Source organism: Petaurus breviceps, unplaced genomic scaffold (assembly GCF_028583685.1).
Source record: "Petaurus breviceps papuanus isolate PSGF00001 unplaced genomic scaffold, PetGlider_PUasm1.0 90903, whole genome shotgun sequence".
Classification (NCBI taxonomy): domain Eukaryota; kingdom Metazoa; phylum Chordata; class Mammalia; order Diprotodontia; family Petauridae; genus Petaurus; species Petaurus breviceps.
Window position 1 is genome coordinate 15939513 of NW_027187376.1, and position 20034 is coordinate 15959546.

General features: G+C 39.0%; 1 protein-coding gene and 1 pseudogene across 1 annotated transcript in view; both read right to left on the reverse strand.

Moving 5' to 3' along the window:
- Positions 1–20034, reverse strand: part of PARD3B (par-3 family cell polarity regulator beta) — a 1344967-nt gene that overhangs the window by 698811 nt on the left and 626122 nt on the right. The window lies entirely within an intron of this gene.
- On the reverse strand, positions 7564–9399 carry LOC138151718 (vasodilator-stimulated phosphoprotein pseudogene; annotated as a pseudogene).

Below are 20034 nucleotides of genomic sequence, written 5' to 3' on the forward strand. Positions count from 1 at the left end.
AGTATGAATGAATGATACAAAAAGCACTTACTTTGTGCCAAGCAAAAACTCTTGGGGACATATATTTTTTAAAAATATGTATTTCCTGAGGCAGCTAGCTGGTGCAGTGAGTAGAGCCCCGGCTCTGGAGTCAGGAGGACCTGATTTCAGATCCGGCCTCAGACACTTAACACACACACACACACACACACACACACACACACACACACACACACAAAACCTAGCTGTATGACCTTGGGCAAGTTATTTAACCCCAATTGCCCTCCAAAATATGTATTTCCTGCCCTCAGAGAATTTACATTTGAATAGGGGAGTAGTGGTCAGGGAGAGGTATTCTGGTTTAGAAAGTTAAGGGAGATGATGTGTGAAACTCCACAGGGAAGTAGCTTGGCTCACTGTTTCCAGGAATAATAACAAAAAAATTGGTTTGATTATGTTTCAAATTTGGAAAGGCATGGGAGTTGGGGAATCCATGAGGAGGAAAGGGAAAAAATTGTAAGATGGCTGGGTAGTGGAATAAAGCATGGCTGGGGCTGACCCTAGATGTAGTAGGAACCTGATATAATCAGCAATCAAAACATGGTCACTCAGGGTGGGAGTTTCTAGTCACGAATGGGTTAAGTACTCCAGGAACATTTTCTGGTTTAGATGGTAAGGTTCCTGGTGAGAAGATAGTGGGGGAACATGCCTTAGTTTTTCAGTCAATCTTCATATGACTTGTTCTCAAGGTCCTTTACCAACTTGGCTGTCATTCTCCCAAGCTCTGTGTTCATCACCTAAGTATTATCAACAACTACTGTCATGTCTTTTTAGAGTTCTGCCTGAGTGACAGAAGAAATAACTAGAATTAAAAGTAGTAGAAAAACTGAGTAATTTGTTTTAAGTGAGCTAAGCCCATTGATTCTTTTTTATTTGTTTTTACTTGAAACAAATTTAGTCTTTCCTTTAGACTCTCGGGGTTGTGAAGGTTGTGTCATTTATCTAGTCCTTACAATGAATCCAGGGAATCTTGCACAGAGAAATCTGAAAAGTTAGGAAGAGAATGCCAGCTCTGTCAATCTGAAAATCTGAAGCCAGTTGCAGGCAAAAAGATTTGCTAAAAGTAGCAATTTTTATTGGTTAAAAGTCTGTCAGATAGCTTTGGCTTCTGTAGTGCCTCACACCAATAACTTTAAAACTAACTCACTCCAGATGTTCCTGTGATCTCTAATCAGACATCAAAAGCTCTATAGTGACAAGCTCACAGGCTGATTACTCTGTTTGCACAAGTATAACACACACACACACACACACCATATGAGTAGCTACTTTAAAACATGTTTCATTTAAATCAGAAATCTATTTTAAAGTCCAGAATGGTTAAGAAATTCCCTCTAGAGGGGAAATTCTTTTAATCTTTTCAAATGTTCTGTTCTGCCTTCAATCTTTGGTCAGATTTTTGAAAGCAGAAACACAAGTGATCTTTCTAGAGTTTATGTTGTTTAAAAAAAAAGTCAATTTTTCCTCTAAAAATCTCCCCATGTTAAAGTAAAAGCTATGACTTTTCCCTAAATGTTAGCCCAAACCATGCATCAACCTTGTGTCCCCTGGGGTGACAACTGATCAACATTGTCTCTTGCCTCCCTCCCAACTTAATCCTTTCCAAAGGCCCACAGCATTCTGGAAGATCTCTCAACCAAGCATACCAAAGACTTGCTTCAAGCTCTTCAGCTTGCATTTTAAAGGGGCACAATTCATTGACCTGTCCTTTTTTGGATTTATATAGCAGCTTTTCTCCAAAGAACACAAATATACACATTCATCTTTTTAAATAGTTGTTTTTTTTTGGGGGGGGGTGTATTTGTCTTTTTCACTTGCTTATGCAACAATGGAAAGAGATAATTTATGCTTTGACCAGGAGGTAATCTTTACTTCATCAGCAGTTCCAAGGCAAGGATTCAGTGGCAGAGGCAGAAAACCCAAGGTTGGGTTTCTACCAACCTAATAATTCATGCTTAGGCTCCTAATATCCCTTGATCTTTAAGAATAGTTAGCCTTGGTATAGTTCTTTCAAATCATATTATCATGTTATTCTTACAACACTTATCAGGATACATAGGTCAGGTATGAAATGTTAGAGGTAAGGGCACTAAAGCTGATGAAAATCAAATGACTTGATCAAGGTCATAGAAGCAATCAGAACTAGAGATGATTTCAAATGCATTTTGTTCCTCTTGCTAAAAGAACAATTTAATTAAAAAAAAACCCACTGGTTAAGCACCTTATGGGTTAGGCTATGTACTAGGCACTAGGGATACAAAAGCAAAAACCCAACAGTCATCGTTCTCAAGGAACACTGAGTGAATTAAATGTGGACACAGATAACTAAATAGAATTCTTATTCCTAGAAAAGAAACAGTTCATTGAGAAAAAAATCTTTCCATCAGGTTTCTTTGCTAAAAACCTCATTTTAAAGATCTATAAACAAGTGATTCAAATTTATAAGGCTGAAATTCATTTCCCAATATATAAATGGTCAAAGGATTTTAAAAGGCCATTTTAAGAGGAGAAATCCAAGCTATCCCTCATGTGGAAAAAAATGCTTCATATCACTATTAATTAGGGAAATGCATATTAAAGCAACTCTGAGCTTCTACACCATACCCATCGACTGGTAAATGATCAAAAAAGAAAAAAAAAGGGGGGCAAATCTTTGTCAGATTCCAGGAACACAGAAACAATGCATTATGAATTGGAAAAATAATTTGGAATTATGCTCTCCAAGTCATTCAGCTTTGCATATTGTTTGACCTAAATAGTAGTGATACCTACCTACTAGTTATAGGTCTATACCCCCAAAGAGATGAAAGAAAGATGAAAAGGAGTCATATGTAGAAGCACATTTATAGCCATTATTTTTGTAGTGGCCAAAAAAAGTGGAAACTTTGGGATTAGGGTATTAACTGAGAAATGGCTGAACAATGTGTGTTATAAATGGAATGGAATAGTACTGTGCTATAAGAAATAATAAAAGGTTTCAGAGTATTCTGGGAAGGCTTGTATGAAATTATACAAAATGAAGTAATCAGAACCAAGAGAACAATGTACACAAAAACAACATTGTTAAGAAAAACAACTTTGAAAGTCTAAAGAACTCTTCTAAATGAAATGACCAATCATGATTCTAAAGGATGAAACATGCTAACTTCCCCCTGCAGAAAGGTGATGGACTAGAGGCATAGAATAAAATATACATTTTTGGGTTTTGCTTTGTTTGGCTATATTTATTTGTTATAAATGTTTGTTTTAATCTTTTTAACTGGAAAAAGCAAGGGGTGTGGGAATAGGACTCCTCCCTACTGAAAAAATGAGAAGACAGTAGAAGAAAGGCCCAGAGGAACTGTAGTCAAGCCAACAGCTTTGAAAGTTACATGTTGATTTGATCATGGTACTTAAAAAGAATAGTAAGCTCTATATAATTGATTCACAGCACCATGTAAAATCCTGGTCTCATCTACAGTGTACACAGAAATAATTCATTTCACTTGTTTGAAGTTCAGAATAAGAGAAAAGAAAGTAGAAGATAAATAAAGGAAAAGCTACAGGGAGGATATCTACCTATTTATTATTTATCTATTATCTATCTATATATTGACATACACATATATATGCATATGTATACATATATATGTATACTGTCTCCTTCTACCATCACCCTACCTTTTTTCAGTCTTCATTATCCTTTTGATTTCTTTACACTTCCACTTATACACATACACTCTTTGTGACGAGTAGTTTTGCCATTTTCTTCTCCAGTTCATTTTATGGATAAGGAACTGGGGCAAACAAGGTTAAGTGATTTGCTCTGGGTCACAAAGCTAGTGAGTGTCTGAGGCTGGATTTGAACTCAGGAAAATGAATATTACACAAACATATACACACACAGCATAGTAAATAGAGAACTGGGGAACTGGGCTTGGAGTTAGGAAGACTCATATAATACATACTATCCCATAACCCCCCCCCACACACTATATATATATATATATATATATATATATGTATATATACACACACATACATACAACACACATATGTACATATGCTATATGTACATGTACACACACATATATATACATATATTACATACTATAATATAAACTAATTTCAAGATGAGTAGATAGGGAGCATTTATATCTGGGAAGATCCTGAAATATCTCCTGAAGGAGATAGGACATTCGATATGCTCTGAAGAAAGCTGGAGATTTTAAGGGGTAGAGGTGGTGGAGGGACATCCCAAACATAGTGAATCACTATCCTCTGTTAAAATAAATTGCTTATTATTGTTATTATTATTATTTCTGAGTTCTACCTAGGGAGCACCATTCACACAGTACCTATAAACCAGATAATTGATAAAGTTTTACTTTCATTTTACTTGCTTCATCAAATATGAGGCAAGTTTATGATAAAAGGAAGATGTTGGGTAGATAAGGAATAAGAAGTTATTTTTAATGTATATCCCATCTGATCAAGAGTTTTGACATTTCTCTGACAATATTAGAAAGGTTCAGTACTTCTAACAGTATTAGTGTCTTTATGAATATATTATTTAGGCTAGGAGACAAAAGTCTATTTATTAAGTATATCTTCATTGTGTTTGTGTGTTCCTTAATCTAAAACTAAAATATAGATGTTAGAGATACAAAGAAAAACAGATTAGGCTTAGTAAAACTCTCTCCAAAGTCTCCTTCTACCCTTACCCTACCTTTGCTCAGTCTTCATTGTCTTCTTTGACTTCTTTACACTTAATAGCAGGGGTGTCCAAAAACTTTGAAAAGAATTTAGCAAGATTCTTAACTTAGTGGAAGGAGTCCATCAAAAACAAAGTCAAACAAGGAAGAATTTGGAATGAAACCTTTAATATTTCTTAGTAGTGCAAGTAGGACAAAGAGAGAAACTAACTGGCTTAGAGTCTGAAGTTCTAGAAGAGATGGCGAGATGAAGTATGTACACCCAATAGACAAATTCACAACCTAATTCACATTAGAGAAAGAACCTCAGTTCATAACTGTTCTATGAACTTAGTAAGAGGTAAGATATAGAGGCTTAGGTGCACAGCAAAAAAAGCAAAAAACCAACCAAGCAGAAAACAGGGTCAAGGTTCTTCGTAAAACTCTGCTCCCTGAGTTTATTACACTGTTTGTTTTTCCTACCACTCTGCTTCTTTGTCTCCTCTTTTTTCCTTTTCCTCTTTTCTTTCTTTATTCTACTCTATGCCCTCCCACTCATACCACCCAATCCCCAAGATCTGGGAGGATTGAGGAAGGCACTGTCTGTGTTGAGCTCTCTGTTCCTCTCTCTTTGCATTCTCTCTCATCCATCCTCAGGTCTTCAGTTATCACCACAATGCAGATGTCTCTCAAATCTAATCTCCAATTTTAACCTCTCACCCTGATTTCAGCTTTCTATCTCAAACTGTGAACTACAGATTTCCACTTACACATCCTGTCGCTCCTTCAAACTCAACACATCAAAAACAACTCCCATAAAAACAGCTTCCTCTCTCAACTTCCCATTTCTGCCCATTGATACCAATTGTGCTTCAGATTCAGAATTTTCTCACTTTCACCCAAGACATCCCATTGGTCACTAAATCTTTATTTCTTCTTTTTTTAATCTTTGAAAATTCTTTCATGGCTGGTTATTTCCCTCTGGCTTCCCAGAACAATTGTGCAGGTCCTTATCACTTCCCTGGTATATTAACATAAACCCTACTAATATTCTGGCCTTCAGCCTCACCTCCCTCCAACATACCCTGCAGACTGTCACCAGATGAATCATGCTAATATACTGTTTATTCATGCCAGCCCTCTACTCCAAAACCTTCAGCAGCTTTTTATTGCCCACAGCCTAATGTCAGACTGGGTTTCAAGGCTCAGTGTAATTCACTCTCTAAACACACATATTTATTCAAATAGCTTCCAATATTAATCAGTGAAAAACACTCCCTACCCAAATTAGCCTAGTTACTCATTCCTAATCATGCCATGCCATCCCCATTATCACTTTGAGGTCCTTATGCATCCTGCTTCACCCTCACCTGGAATGCCTCCCTCCTTCCCGGGGAATTGTGTCTTAGGATCAGAGATTTAGATCTAAAAGGGGGCTTGGAGGTCATCTAATTTTACAGAGTCAAAATTCAAATCCAAGACTTCTGACTCCAAATCCAGTACCTTTCCTACTGTGCCATATCCATTACCAAACGTGACTGTGGGAAATTCATTGAACCTCTCACAGTTTTCTCCTCAGTAAAATAGAGAATTGGACAATAGGAACTCTGAGTCCTTTGGGAATCTAATGTGCTATGTATATTGTTCACTCAAATCTGTCTGTGCTACCAAGTCCAGTTCAAGTCCATCTAAGATGTCTTCTTCTAACTTGTTGTGATCTACATTGATCTTGCCTTTTTATAAACTTTTATAGCAGTTATCAATACAACTAAAGCATTTTAACTGTGTATCTATTGTCTTTATACCTATCTTATAAGGAGGGCAAAGATGGTGCTTTATGCATCTCATATCTAGAACAGCATTGAACCCAGTGTTTATAGATAGAGCAGAGAAACAGTTTGGTTTCCAGAAGCAACAAGATGTAAGGTAATGAGTGCTAGAGAAAAAAAGGTCAAAAATCACAGTATGACCTTGGGCAAATCACTTTGTTTTTGTTTCCTTCTCTAGAGATTGAAAGACCAAAGGAGTTTGTACCAAAGAACCTCTAAGGTCCCTTCCAATTCTATAATTTTGTAGCTAGAAATATGTTTTAAGTTGAAATGGAAATCCGCTGCGTTTTCGTCACTTGCAAATAAAGCACAATGGAGAGAGTGTCTTATCTGCCATAGCTCCAACCAGCTTCTGAAGCTGATTATGTTTCTTATCTGTAAAGTAATAGACAATGATCCCTGAAATTCTGTGTAGTTTTATAATTCTGGTATCCCATGACTTATTATAAAAGTTATGGCTCTTTATTGCCAAATCCAATAGTCTTTTCTCAGTGATTCTTCCTGATTTCTCTGTAGCCTTTGACACTATTGATCACTCTTTTCTGGATATTCTTCCTCCTCTTGGTTTTCATGACTGCTTTAGTCTGTTTCTTCTCCTACCAGTCTTTCTCAGATCCTTTTCCAGATCTTCATCCTGGTCATGCCCCCTAAGAATGAGTATTGCCCAAGGCACTGCACTAGATTGACTTCTCTTTTCCCACTATATTAGCTTGCTTGGTGACATCATTAACTCTCATAGATTCAATTCTTGTCTTCTAGTTGCACATATCCAGCCTTAGTCGCTCTCATGAGATCCAGTCTCCTGTCACCAGTTGCCTTTTGGACATTCTGAATTGGATGTCTTGTAGACACCTTAAATTTAGCATGTCCAGAAAAGAATGCATTATGTACTCCCCTCCCTAAATCCTCTTCTTTTCTGAGCTTCTCTATTATTACTGAGAGAACTACCATTTTCCCAGTCAAGCAAACTGTCCATCTCAGTACCAACCTTGACTCTTCACTTGAACTCACCCTATGTGTCCATTTTGTTGCCAAGTTTTTTTTTTTTAATGTTACAGTATTTTATAGAATCATAGAATCTTCATTCCTTATAGAAAAGGGGTAAGGGGAATATTTTGAGGGAAAGGGGAAAAGGGAGTTCCCTGCAGTGGGGACAGGTCCTGGTTCCCTATACCCCCTGGAAGAACCACACCCCCAGAGGGGCACAGCTAGAATTACAGCATTGAAGACTGCCAAGACCCCACCCTTATCAAAACAAATAAAATCCCCCTTTCCCTCCCAAACAAATATATATATATTTTTTTTTCTTAAAAAAATTGAAGGCTTCTAAGGATTAAAGTGAACATTGGGCCCTCGAGGGGCTCCAGGAAGGGGAGATCCCCTTTCTTCTTTCCTTCTTGGAGCTGATTGATATGTCCCAAGCAGAGGAAGGAGCCCCAAGGGGATGAAAGGAGGAATGGACCAAGGACAGAAGGGGCAGGTGGAGCCCCCTGCCTCAAATCTGCATGCCAGGAGGGAGTGGCAGGGCTGGGCTGCCACCTCCTTGGGGTCTTCCAAGGGGGCCAAAGGCCAGGCTGTGGAGGAGGCTTCTCCGGCTTATCCCAAAGTTCAAGGCAGGAGGAATTGGGGGAGGGCTCGGTTCCCAAGTTCTTCTGGTCACGGAGAGCTCCGTTTCCGGAGCTCTTGGACAAAAGCTTCTATTATCTCTTCTTTCACTTTCTGGAGCTCCTTCCGCACCTCCTCCAGCAGTTCCTGTTTGATTCTGTCTAAGTCAGACTCCTCGTGGGTGCTGGGAGTCGAGGTAGGAGTCTCACAGCTCATTGCTGATGTGGAAGACTTCATCCTAGGTAGGGTTGTGCTATTCTTCTCCCAAGGTCTCCGAATAGGCTCATTCTGCGTGGGAGCTCTTGTTTCAGCTTCTTCCTGGTTGGTAGGTTCGTCCTTGGCTGGGGGCTTCTCCCCAATCAACGTCGCTTTCCTCCTCCGGGCCAGCATGGCGCTCATTTCTTCCATTAGCCCTCCCCTGGTGCTGCGAGTACTCTCAGCCTTTGGGGCTGGAGGTGGCCCCGAGGACTCATCCTTGCCGACTTTCCTGAGTTTGGCTCCTGCGAGGGCTGCAGCCAGGCCTGTGGCACCCCCACCTCCCCCACTGGGGCCTTGGGCAGACGGCAGTGGGGGTGCTGGGGGTGGGCCTTCCCCGCCACCTAGGGCGGTAGGCCCTGCTCCTGAGGGGGGCAGCCCAGGGGGTGGGGGTGGGCCGGGGGAAGGAGGGGGCCCTGGAGGGGGTGGGGGCCTCCCAGCTGGGGCAGCCGCTGGGGCTCCTGCACTGGAGACCCGGCGCTCTCTTTCCACCTGTTCCAGGTGTTCCAGCTGTTGCCTTCTCTGCTGCTCCATCTCTTCTGGTGAGGGTCCATTCTGGACAGACCAGGATGCAGGGGGAGGGGGTGGTGGCCCACCTCCTTCTAAGGCCTCCAGGGCATCAGCCATCCCTGCTGCAAACTGGGCGGCATCTTCTTTGCTGCCAAAGTTGAGGCTCCAGACCTGGCGGGCATCCCGCCACTGGTGGAAATTGGGAGTGGCCCGGTTGTACTTGACGCCCCGGACAATGGCACAGTTAATGACAACCTGTTGATCTGGTTGCATCTTCTGGCCCACGACTCGGAAGGCATTGGTGCTTGGATTGTGGTAGATCTGGACTCTGCTCAAGGCCTGGGGCCCGTCCCAGTTGGGAGCCACTTTTTGTTGATGTCGTCATAAACCATCACTGTGGCCCTGCTGGAGCAGAGCACGTTCTCACTCATGGCGGGGCTCTCGAGGGGCGGGCTGGGCCGCACTGGGCACCCGGACTCCGGGGTGCACCCGGACTCCGGGGTATACCCGGAGGCTCCGGGGAAGGGGCTTTGTTGCCAAGTTTTGTTGTTTCTACCTTCACAGCATTTCTAATATATTCCTCTTCTATCCAATCTTCTTACACCTCCTCCTACCTCATTCATGTATTCTGTGATTTAGTGACATCCTTGCTATTCCTCCAAGAAGACACTTCATCTCCAGACTCCAGGCATTTTTATTGGCTATCTGTCCCCAATGCCTAATATGCCTTCCTTTCTCATCTATGTCTCCCGGTTTTCTCTAAGAAATAGGTCAAATGTGACCTCTGGCAGCAAGTATTTTTCTGATTCCTTCCCTCACCCTCCCCACTGCTAGTATTTTACTTTTGAGAGTACCTTCCATTTACACTGTTAATATTTTATATGCACAGCTATTTGCATATTTTTCTCCCCCTCAGAATGTTGGCTCCTAAAAGACAGGAACTATCTTTGTTTTTGTTTGTTTGTTTATCTTTGTTTTTTGAATCATAAGTACTTAGCAATGATCCTGGAACATAGTAAATACTTAATAAATGTTATTTGAGTGAATGACTGATCAGGGGAGCCCTCCCTCCCTCCAAACTTCCACTGTCTCAGGCTATAGAACACTTCATGAAAGCACACTTGGAATTTGGGTCCTTTCTGGAGTCATATTCATTCCTTAGAGCTAAACCCCTTCTGGTGATACATTTGCCCCAGCCTTTTCCCTTGTACCTTTTGATAAAAGGCATACACAGCCAAAAGTCTCTGGTTGGGTTCCGCATAATACCTTTCCCTCACCTTGCCCTTTAGGTCAGCAATGGGAGTCTGTGTCAAAACAATATCAGAGGGGCGGCTGGGTGGCACAATGAATAGAACACTGGCCCTGGAGTCAGGAGGACCTGAGTTCAAATCTAACCTCAGAAACTTAACACAAAACTAGCCGTGTGACCTTGGGCAAGTCAATTCACCCCAACTGCCCCTCCAAAAAACAACAACCCAATATCAGGGACTGAGTGCATGGCATGTAATATCTTTTTATTTCTCTTTTCTTTCATCTTTTCTTTCTCTGGGACTTCCTGTTAGCAGAGGAAAGAGGATTTCATATTCCTCTCCTTGTTCTGGAAGTTAAGAAAGTATCAGGCATATATGCTGCCAAAGTCAAGTTGAACCTAGGCCTCAGGTCCCTAGTGGAGCCTTCTGGTTTATTTATATCCCTAACTATTGTTGACTGAACAACAATTGGGAGATGGATAATTTCAGCCCTGAAAGCATATGAATTGAAGAGTTCCCAGGTCCCTCAGGCGGTGCCAACTGTACAGTAGGAGGAATCTTTTATAATTCTAAGAGAATATGACCACCGAGAAGAAAAATTAGCACAAGGAATGGCCTGGAGCTTCAGAAAATATGGACTTAGGGGTGGCTAGGTGGCACAGTGAATAGAGCACAGGCCCTGGAGTCAGGAGGACCAGAGTTCAAATCTGGACTCAGACACTTAACACTTACTAGCCACATGACTTTGGGCAAGTCACTTAACCCCAATTGCCCTGTCTCCCCTCCAAAACACAAAAAATAAGAAAGGAAAACATGGACCTGGAGGAAATACTTTATATAGGGCAGCACCAGGGTGAAGGTGAAATGCCTATTCAATATTCCTATCCAATAATCCTTGTTTAAGTGTTGAAAGTATTCAGATTCTCAGGAGAATATAAGAAGAATTACACGTTACTGCTTCATGTTTAAGGTTTTCTAACTATATACTTTGTGTCTTTTTTGTTTTAGGATTTTATATTTTATGGAGGAATTAGATGTCTTTTTCCTGCCTCACCTACATTCTCCATTAAGTAATTTTTTACTCCACTCTTTGGGGGAAATCTTAGGCACAAGCCAAGCCTAAGCTTTCAGGGATTGATTCTCCCTGAAGTTGGGAGCTGGAGAGGAGGGTTTGGGAGGCAAAATATAAAGAGCCAGAGGGTTTCAGGAAGAGCCCAGTATATGACTTTCTAGAGGCAACTGTGAACATGGATCCAGAACTAAAAGTCACTTTGTAAGGAGAATGTGCGCTCCCCAGCCCTATCTTGGGCTCAGTAGCAATTCTGTATAGTTACGTACGTAAAACCTTAAAATGTCATTCTGGGGTTGACCTAAAATTTTTAGTGAAAAAAAAAAGGATCTTTTTTTTTTAAGTATACAAGGTTCACATTTCTAAACTTCTGTAAGTAATCATATTAAAGTCATTCAAACAATTCCAGTTCATTTCACAAAGTGCTCCAGGAGATGGCAAAGAGCTCACGAGCAAAGTCAATCTAGCTCCTAGATTTTCAGCTACCTGACTAGAGAGCCCGACAAGCATAGCAGCCTCTGAAATTAAACTGCCTAAACGTGAAAAAAAATAAGTAAACATTTGGCCTTGTTAAACACTGGATGGCAGGTTTATCTCTTAAAAACAAAGCCATATGAAAACCATCATCGCAATGGAGTCTCCAAGCTCCGGTCTTATCAGCACACAGCTTGAAGAGCTGGGGTTACAAATCGTATGTCTACTATTAAATCACTGCGGCAGAAAACTCTTTCGTGGCCTTTGGTTTTTCTCAACAACACAATTATATATTACATACCACTCTACCCTCCCTTTCTCTTTATAATGTCTGTCTCTCCTTGTTGGAAGAGTAATGGACAAAGCCCTACCACAAATCCACACAATGAGTGTCTGCAATAATTATTTGGTGCCTGTGTTTCCACAGATATAGCCAGTTACAGATGATATATATGAGTTGGATCAATGTATTGCTTTGGGGTAAATTTCTGATATTTAGTCCAAAAAACTACGTTGTGGTGAACATGGGGCATGCTGGCGAGTATTTATGAGCATGAAGATTTCTTGGTTTATTTTTAAAATTTTTGGTTTTAAGGATGTCTTTTATGTGATAGCAAAGCAAACTGGGTTTAGGGGAAGGGGAAAGAGAAAGGAAGGGAGGAAGTATTTATACAGGGTCTACTACATGACAGGCACTGTGCTAAGTACTTTTAGTAAATATTATCTCATGGAACTGACTAAAATAGAAATGCCAGAAGCTCAATAATAGTACAGCTCTAAGTAATCTAAATTGTAAACCCAAATCTAGCATTTTTCCTGTTATTATTTCATTTAATACAAAGTGTGAGTCCTCAGTGGGGACAATCCTAATACACCAAAGAATGCATAAGACAGACTACATCTAAGTACAATCATCCCTTCTACAATGCAACTTTCTCCAATGCAGCTTCAATATATCACAGGTTGGCATAAGAAACTAAATGGGAACTTTGGGGGAGTTTTATGGAAGCCACAGATGACATGCAAAGGCCAGCAAAAGACAGAGAAAAAGTTTAGAAACTCAGAAATGCATAAAATATATGCATGGTATTATGTAATAGCAACATATTTTATAGAAAAATTCAGACTTCTCTGGTAAAAAGGGAGGGTCAAAACATTTTATGTGGATTTTCCAGATTGTGGGGGTGCCGTACCCCTAACCCCCACCATGTGGAAGGGATGAGTGTAAAATGAATAACGACCTTCTACTTCACACAAATTAGAATGGTGAGCTTAAAATGCATCTTACACAACAAACTGTATTTTTCAAGGGGTACAATTCCCTATCAAAGTTAAATTAGTCACTAGGGAAACCCATTAAGCTACCTCTGCTGTGTGGCATGGAGGCTTGCATTTTATCTCTTTGGGCCCCAGTTTTCTCAACTGTAAGATGGGTATAATAATGTTTTGACTTCCTACTTTATGTTGTTGCTTTGTACACTCTGAAGTGCAATATATATGTGAATTATTGTTTTTATTTTATAATGTGTTACAGGATCTCTTAAACAGGTCATGAATTTGTGTTAATCCTGGCATGATTTTTGAAATTAATCCCTTCTTAAGGATCTTTGACAAGCTTCCAATTCAGAGAAGATGTGTGAGAATGATGAAGGTGTCAGCCTTATTTGTTTTTAATTAAACAGCAAAAATTGTTCATTTTCTCAAATTAGGTAGTAATATCAGGGATCAAAAAATGCAGATTTTTACATTTAAAATTTTAATATTATTTTTATATTTATGTATTATATTTATATATAAACATGTCATATATTAAATATATATTAAATCTAAATTTAAAATAAATATATATAATATTATATATGAATATATCACATATTTGTATAAATATACATTAGATATTTTATTTATATATATATAAATATGTCATATATTTATATATAAATATATATTATATATTATTTATATTAATAAAATATTAATTTTTTTAAAAAGCAGGGTAACTGTTCTACTTTCATATCTCACAGATAAAAACTGGACCTGGTTTACTTTTCTCTTCCTACAAAGACCTTTAGGTTCCTTCACAACTATGACTAACTATCCCCCAACAATTTTCCAATTGTGCATACATAAACATTTTCTCTAAATCTTGTTGCCACCATTTTTGTTTTTCTATTTCTGTTAAGGATATTACCACCTTTCAAAGTTTCTGTGTTTGTAGCTATCTTAGATGCCCCCTCCCCTTCTTCCTCAACCCCCATGTTCATTTAGCTTCCCTCTCTGTTTATTCTTCTGTCACAACATCTCTACAGTTGAGTCCTTTTCTCCACAAGCACAGCCATCGCCTTGTACTTTCTGATGGGACTACCATAGCAATTTCTTAAATGGCCTCTCTGCTTCAGTTCTCTTCCCTCTCAAATTTATCTTCCACGTAGCTGCCAAAATAACCTTCCTAAAGCATGAGTCTGACATGGCTCACTCCTTTTCAGACACCTTCAGCAGCTCCCAACTGTCTATAGGATAAAATGCCAATTCATCAGCGGGGTGTTTAAAGCCTTCCATCCTCTGGATCCAACCTAATGATATCATATGCTTGGGATTCTGGGAGACTAGATGAGCTCTAAACTCTGTATTTCATTTCTGATTTCTGTGTCTTTGAACAGGTTGTTTTCCATCCTGAGAACATACTCCCTCCTTCCTTCGGCCTCTGAGAACACTGATCTCCCTTCCAGGTGAGCTGGGAGTGTGTTCAAGTCCCCAAACAAAGCCTTTAAGATCCTCCTCCACCACCAAGTTGTGAGCACTCTTTTTCCCCAAATTACCTTAAGGTAGAATGATATGGTCAGTGGAAACAGTATCTGGATATGAAGTCATAGTAATGCCAATTCAGTCACTGGGTAACTTTAGCCCAATCACTTGACTTCTGTAGGTCTCAGTTCCCTCATCTATGAAATGAAAGGGTATATAACTGGGGAGGAGGGAAAGGAGAGAACAAAGGGGGGAGGGGGAATTTCTTAAGTGCTTACTCTGTGCCCGGATCTGTGATAAATACTGGGGCTATAAATACATACATAGAAGACAGTCCCTACTCTCAAGTAGCTTATATTCCAATGGGTGAAGACAAAACACATAAGGATGCTGGAAACTGGGGTTTATAGGAGATGATGTAAAAGGTGAAGGCAAAGGGGTGGAGTCCAGGGAGGTCTAGGGAAAAGTGAGATGAAGCATGGCTGAGGTTTTCCCTAAATGATCTCTTGGGTCCCTTCTAACTCTGAAAATATGAGTACTTGTGTTTACTTCTATTTTTACATCTTGTAGTATCCAAACAGAATTCCAACTCCTTAGGGGTAGGGAATACTTTATTTTGATCTCTCTGTATTCTCACTGCTCAGAACACTGTTTTGCACATAGTAGCCACTGTATTTAATAAATGTTTGTGGAGTTGAATTTACTTATTTGTTGTCCTGTGACAGACATCAGTCATAAAGCTTTAACTTATGACATTAAAACAAAATGCTTAATTCAAATTCTACTTACTATGAAACAGAGAAGGGAAGATTGAAATATTAAAAATGCTTTCTTTTTGTACACACTTCATTAACCATCCCTATTATCCTAAGTCTCTCTCCATATTATCTATCATTTTACCAATCTATGAAAATCACTGCTTTCCACATCTTATTTATCTTCCCTTAAACAGGGCCTCTCTCTCTGTCTCTCTCTCTCTCTTAACCAATGATTTCTTAAGGTAATGGCAATGCAGGATAGACACGAGGTAATGACTGTGGAACATATGATTATATTTATTACCCAAGAACAAATTTAGAATTGTAATTTCCAGAAACACATTTTTTAATTTACTCACCCTTCAAGATCAATTTGCCTGAGGGAGTAAATGCAAAACTACAAACATTCATTAAGGGGTAAAAACAATAGCACCAATTAGCAGGGTAGCTTAAAAAAAACTACCACCACAAAACACAGTTACTTTAGAATTCTCCCTTCATTCTCAAATGAGGAAATGACAACTTAAGGTCCAGGGCTTAGAACATGTCCTAAAAGTGAAACCAATAATGATCAGTCATATTTCTACAACGTATTTGGGGTTGCAAGGTACTTTCCTCAAAAAAAAAATCTTATAAAGTAGGTAACACAAGTCTTACAAAGTCACCATTTTATTGATGAGATTTGTCAACATTATTATCGCTAGCAAGTGCTGAAGCTGGAACTGTTAATCAATCAATCAATCAAATGAAGAACCAAATAAAGAAAATTAAGCAACCTCTACTTGCAAGGACTTAACATTCCAAAGGGCAAGACCACAATGACACATGTAACAGTAGTGAGAATAAAATAAAGGTAATTTGGGAGTCAGAACACTGACAAGTAAGGGTAGGGATCAGGAAAGTCTTCATATAGAGAATGGCATTTCAGATGCATCTAGAAGGAAGAGAGTGATTCTTTGAGGCAGAAATGAAGAGATCAAACATTCTAGGCATTGGGAATGGCCAGTGTAAAGGCACTGAGAAAGAGGATGGAGGAGTGGGTGTGAGGAATAGAAAGAACACCAGTTTTGTTAGATCACAGTGTTGGAGGGAAAATAATATTCAATGAGTCTGGAAAAATGGTTTGGGGTCAGATATGAAGGACTTTTAATGCTAAAGTGAGAATATTAAATTTTATCCTAAAGGCAATATAGGAACCATTGGAGTTGACTGATGTGGTCAGATTTCCTTAAGAAAATCACTTTGGCAGTAGTGCATAGGATGGTTTAGAATGATGAGACTGGAGGAAAGGAGGTCCATCAGGGGACTGTTGCAATAATCTGGGAAGGAGGTGAAGGCCTAAACTAAAGAGAGAGCCATACAACTAATGAAAAGGGGGTAGATGTGAAAGTTGGTGTAGAGACAGAAATGGGAAAATTTATCAACTAATTTGATATGTGGGATGAGGGAGAATAAAGAGTCAAAGATAATGCTGAGTTAAAGGGGGGTGAAAGGATGATGATATCTTCAACAGATGCAGTGAAATTTGGAAGAAGTGAGCGTTTGAGGGAAAAGACTGTAGGTTTGGTTTTGATGTTGAGTTTGAGATGTCTCTAAGAGATCCAATTAACAATTGGTACAGAACTGAAACTCAGGGAAAAGACTGGTACCAGATGAGTAGATATGTGAGTCATCTGCAGAGCATTAAACCCATGAGATGATGGATTGTTAAGAAAGAGTGAATATAAGGGGAGTCAAAGAAGGCCCAAGACAGAATCTTGAGGTATATTCACAATTAGAGAGTATGATGTAGCTAATCAACTAACCAAGATGAAAGGACAATAACTGATCAGAAAAGTAAAAAAAGAGAACCAGGAAGACATAACATCCATCATGAAGACCCAGAGAGTATAAAATATCTGGGAAGATGGGTCAAAATATTAAGAACTAAGGAAAGAACATAATATTTGGAAGTAAGACATTGTTGGTCTAAAATTCTATAAAATTCAATAAAGAACCCTTCACAAAAAAATATTCTGGTCTGTGACCATGTAATTTTGTAACTAGGAGCAAAAATAAGTCAGTGATTGACCTGAAAGATGAGTCAGTATTATCATTTGCACATTAAATTCCATGGTTATTTGGATGACTTTGAGTAAATAACATTTTTTTTTCTTGGTGCAGACAATCCTATGATCTCCTCTGTTTTGGGAACACCTGATGTAGAAATTCCCTCCACCAACACAGATCACCAACTAATCTGTAACTTTTGGTATTAAGGTTTGCAGGAGCATTAATTGGTTATCTGTTATATACCAGAATAGGAAATGAATTTAGATCTTCTAGATTAAAAGGGTGCCACCAGACCACATTGCATGGATGGTAGAGTAAAGGAAACAAACTCTTCTGTAGTAGAATTTCCATTTAAGATCTGGGGATACAATAAGCTATAAATGTGAAGATGGTTAATCAATATGAAAACATTTATTATGTACCTACTATATGCCAAGCACTATACCTTAGTATAGTTGGGCAAACAAAATGGGGCAAAAGACAGTCTCTGCCCTCAAGAAGCTCACAATCTAATATTAATAATAATAACATTATTAACATGTAATTTGAAATATGCTAGGTAGGACCCAAAGCAGGAGCTTTTAACCTCTTGTTGTGTCATGGACCACCTTGGCATTCTGGTGAAACCTATGGATCCATTCTCAGAATAATGTTTTAAAATGCATAAAAGAAAATACAAAAGAAAACAATGCAAAAATACAAATACAAAAGGAAACCAACTATATTGAAGTAAAGATGCATTTTTTTTTCACTCATTCAAGTTTATAGATTCCCTGAACTCTATCCACAGACAGGACTTTATGGACCCCAAGTTGAGAATTCCTGATTCATATAGAATTTATGGTACCACAATGCAAAACTGGCATCATTGCCAAGAAGATCTGGGTTCAAGTCCCACCACTGACACCTACTGAAACTGTGACTGTAGGCAAGTTATTCAACCTCTGTCAGTGTTGCAGGAAAGATCTTGCTTGCATTGGTAGAGAGTTTCCTCCCCTGGGGTTCTTTATTTCAATGAAACTGCAGGTCCAGTTTCAGTCTCTAAGTAGAATTAATTTCATTTACTTATTTTCTATAAAATAGCTAAATGTATCATTTGTTCCCCACTCTGGACATTTTTAGGGGGGGATATAATCTTGAATTGTTATTTTGCTATTAGTGAGCTGACCAATGGAAGTTTGACAACTTTACAGTTTTATTTCTCTGGTCATCAAAAAAAGCCCACACCAAAACCCAGATCCCAAACCAAAAGTTCCAAATCTCTTTTCCTGAAAGTAAACCTAATTAAGTAAAACTGAATATATTGATCATTAACTGTAGTTTTAAAGCTAATAATTCAACATGATCAAGTGTTTCAATATTTATCTTTGCAGTCTTTTATGCTTTGGCTTATAAGCTAGTTTTATTTCTCAGGAATGACTGAACATAACCCACTTGGGGCTTTGCCATCTGTCAATTACTTACATCTGAACCCTTAAGTTAAAGAAATGGAAATTTTAATTTTTCCCTCCTTTCCAATATGATCTTTGAAATGTGCTGCAATTTAATGTGGCTTTTTTAAACACACATTTTTCCTATTAGGTACTGCAAGACCATATCATCATAAACTCCCCAGATTTGTCATCATCGATCAATTTATAGGATGTGACTGCTGTGAAATAGCTACTCTTGATTAAGTACAAAAAACAATTATAGAATTTTCGAGTTAGAAAGAAATTAGAGGCTGGAACCACGTAGTCCAACCTCCTTCCCAGTGCTCTGATTTACCATGCATCATCCTTGACAATGGATTGTCCAGTTTCTAGCATAACAGCTTTCCTTCACATTCTCCTTGCCACATTCTTCTCTACCACCCATCTATGAACTAAAAGATTAGCAACCAAACATTAAAAATATCCATATTTATATACTATTTGGAACTAAAATCATTTCACGAGCTTTAAACACATCCATGAAATCTTCTCTGATTCCTTGCTAGTCCCTATAGACTACTCTATTCCCAGTCTTGGTAACTACCTTCTGCATTTGGACTTTGCACACAGCATTTTGCTGTTTTCTTCTCTTCTCTTTTCTTTTCTTTTTTTGCCTTTTAGAGGGCAATTGGGGTTAAGTAACCTGTCCAAGGTTACACAGCTAGTTTTTTGTGTGTGTGGGTGTTAAGTATCTGAGGCTAGAACCAGACTTGGGTCCTCCTGAATCCAGGGCTGGTGCTTTACTCACTGCACCACCTAGCCGCCCCTGCTGTTTTCTAAAGAGCCTATCATGGAATATTATTTATTATATTTATTGGTGGTTGTGTCTTATCTCTTTAAAAGATAATAAGTTTCATGAAAGCAGGAACTGTGTTATCAAATATACTGCCCACCACCCACAACCTGATATCATTCTTATTCAGTAGGCACTTAATCAATGTTTATCATCTGAAAGAATGAAAACATGAATTTTACATTGTCCAAATGGTATGAAAATGAAGTTGTGAGGGGCTCTCTAGGGGAAAGGTTGTGCCAAATGGACTCCAAGTATTTCCCTTCTCTCCCTTGTAGGGCTTCACAAATGCATTTTATTTGCTAGCTTACTCTCCGACTCCCAACACTTTCCCTTTGACACAAAGCAGAGGTGGGCCCAACTCTTCTCAAGGTATATGACTCTGTGTTTCCTTTAGAAAAACGGGCACTTTGTTAGAAGGCCTGTTCTTTGTACTCTTTTCCCAGGGACTAGGGAGCAAAGAGCGCAGAACCCCAGAGTAAGACCTTCTGGAGATATGAGGCATCAAAA